Raw genomic sequence first — 3,150 nt, 5'->3', positions numbered from 1 at the left:
CACTATGTGTCAGGCACTGTGCGAATGTAAAATCAATAGGACTTGGTAACTCACTGGATGTGGGGGTGGGGGTGGGGCAGGAGAATATGAGGAGTCAAGGATAACACTTCAAACTTAAGTTTTGAGTCTGCTAACTTATGAGCCTTGAAAGGTGGTAAGTCCTTGACAAAAATAAAGATGTAAGGAAGAGGATGGGGTTTTGGAGAAAAATAATCTGTTTACTTTTAGATGTGTTGAGTTTAAGAAGTCTAGGAGATACAAACATAGGGTCTAGGATACATCTTTGGGACCATAGGGGTGCTAGACCCAGATTATAGTAGCTCTTAAGAGCTAACTGTGTTTAATTCTCTCCTGTATGACTCCCATTCACACCTACCCACCCTGCAGTCTCCCTGCTACAGCACCCTTCCACTGTTTCCTCTTCCTTCTCCTCTTCCTCTTCCTCAGTAAGTTGGGCCACTAAAAATGACAATACATATAATCTAAGAAAGTCCAGTTCAGTCCCGGACTCTGCACTGTTGACAAGGACATGGGACTCCTGCCAGATTCCAGATGCCCCATCCCTGGAGCAGCACAGACTCTGATAGTTCCCTCCACAATTTGAAGTCAGATGCAACCAAAGTCAGCAGCTTCTGTGGAATTTCAGTTCTGACAAGAGGAGATAGTTCTGGAAACTGCAAAAGCAAAGGCAGGCTTTCAAAACCAGGTGAGCTCTTTACAAATCCTGATGGTAGTCTAGTCATATATAACCCTCCCATGACTCAACAACCTGTGAGAACTCAAGTGACTGGACCTCCACAGCAACCTGCTCCTCCCCAATCATCTCAACAACAAGCAGCCAAACACATTCTATCACAGAAGGGCAACCTTGGATCCCAGTTTAGTCATATGAGTCTTGTCTGCCAGCCATCTGCTGATGCTTCTGACCCTCATGCTACTATGTCCCAGTCTACTGTTGTCCTTCAGCCTTCACAGAAGTCTGGATATATTATGACACCAGCCCCTCCTCCAGCACCACCTCTTCCCACCTGGCCAACCAATCCTACTACTGTTTATTCTGCCTCTGGCCATCCTGTATACTAGCTATGCTCCAACAACAGGGACACATGTACAACCCATGCCTCAGGTGCCGGTGTATTACCATGCTCGCTGGCATATATCCCTCCAGGTCAACATCAGTATTGCTCAGTTGTGGCTTCTGTCCATTATAACGCAAAGCCAACCAGGCACTGTCACATCCTGAACAGCAGACAGGTAACTAGGTTATGCCCTGCTGGCAACAACAAAACTACCAAGGGATAGTTGCAGTTTAACCGTCCCAAAATCAAAATCTAGTCAGTTGTTACCAAAACAATATTGGAAATCAATTCAGGTGTGATTGTCCCATACCCTTCAATGCTATCTTATCAGTTTTCACTGCCTCAATGTTCCCAGGAATGCCTCAGCAGACTTATCAGGCAGCCTGTTATATATACCTAATCCATCTAATCAAGGACCTTTGCCTACCACCGGAATGCCAGTTTACTATACTGTCATCTCACCTGATCAACAAAAACAATTTAAGCTCATCTGTAGGTTATTTGTCAACCTTTAGGTTCACATGAGTTCAATTTCCTCAAACCTCTTCACCATGCAATTCCAACTTCAAAGCCACAAATGTGCAGCTGTACTACCACCTGGTGGAGGGGTGGTCATGATGTATTTAAATATACCAAACCATTCTCAGACTCGAGTCCACCCCCTGCCATCCATGGAAACAAAACAAATACTACTATGATCATCAAAGAGTACAGAAGGTAGTAGAATTTAGCAATTAGAAAATGTCATCCCAGTGACAGCAAGCCTCAACTTAGTAGCCCAGTAACTTCCCTAACCAAATCACCAGCATCAGTTCAATTCTCCAATATGAAAAATATAGGTACAACATTAAGACTTCTTTCCCTCATACCCCAGTTTTCTAGGACGTTTGTGTATCTACACAAGGTGATGCTACATAATCCATTATGATGTCAACCACTGCAGTATAACCCTCCTTCTATTCTACACGAACACATTCTGAGCCAACAGTGTCAGCCTAGAAACAGACATGGAAACTGAGGAAGGTAAAAAGCTAAAAGGCTGCTTGCACTGACCTTGGCACAGGAGAATCAGTTGTTGGAAAGGTCTTTGAATTAAAGAACTTGGATAGGCACCAGCCTTGGAGTCGGAGGACCTGAGAGTTCAAATCCGGCCTCAGACGCTTGACACTTACTAGCTGTGTGACCCTGGGCAAGTCGCTTAACCCCAATTGCCTCACCAAAATAGAGATAGATAGATAGATTAGAATAGATAGATAGATAGATAGATAGATAGATAGATAGATATATAGATTAATTAATTAATTAAAGAACTACCTGATGGGATGACCCACACAGAAGTTGAGAAGCTTTTTGGAGAACTCTTTAAAATTGGTGCCAAGATCTCTGGCTGCAAGGATCCGTAGGTCTCAGATACACTGTGCCACCATTCTTTCTACGGTGGCAGTAGAAATGGTAAGGTGGAGACAGAAAAATCTAAACTAGTGACTTGGCCTCCACATAGCACAGTTCTTACAATATTCCCCTCCATTTAGCTAACCAAAACACATTGAAAGAAACAAATTTACCTCAGTTAACATGTTTAAACTGAGGACAATCAAGAAGCACTATGACTTTCATATACTAGAAATGGCAAGTTCTCACTAGCAGATCCATTCCTGGACCATCAGCCTTTATGACACCTCTGTCTTCTCCATCCTTGATAGCTTAATGTTTAGAACTTCAATTAACATTATAGAGACTCCTGGGACATTTGGTCATGGAATGATAGCTTTCAAAGTATAGCCAGTGATCCAATAAGAGCAAAAAAAAAGAGACAATCACAGTTGACCCCAGATGACCAGAATTCATACCAAACCTGATTCAGAGTAGCAGCCTTCTCGGTAGTAATGCTGTTAAAATGCCACTAACTTTTTTAGTTGTTTTGTTTTATATTTCTGAATTCTTGTATCAGATCCAAAGCTCTATTGTAAAGCATTTTTTCTTCCCAAAAATAACCATATTGGAAGCTGTATTTCCTATCCTCTTTCTAGTCAGGACACTGTGATCCATCTTGGATGTGGGAAGGATGCAA

General features: G+C 42.5%; 1 pseudogene; it reads left to right on the top strand.

The window, feature by feature from the left end:
- The first annotated feature begins 552 nt into the window (after nucleotides 1-552).
- Nucleotides 553-2,723, top strand: LOC122738346 (annotated as a pseudogene).
- The last annotated feature ends 427 nt before the right edge of the window (nucleotides 2,724-3,150 follow it).

Source organism: Dromiciops gliroides, chromosome 2 (genome assembly GCF_019393635.1).
Source record: "Dromiciops gliroides isolate mDroGli1 chromosome 2, mDroGli1.pri, whole genome shotgun sequence".
In the NCBI taxonomy this organism is placed as follows: domain Eukaryota; kingdom Metazoa; phylum Chordata; class Mammalia; order Microbiotheria; family Microbiotheriidae; genus Dromiciops; species Dromiciops gliroides.
The sequence above is the reverse complement of the archived record's forward strand: the minus strand, read 5'-3'. Positions and strand labels throughout refer to the sequence as shown.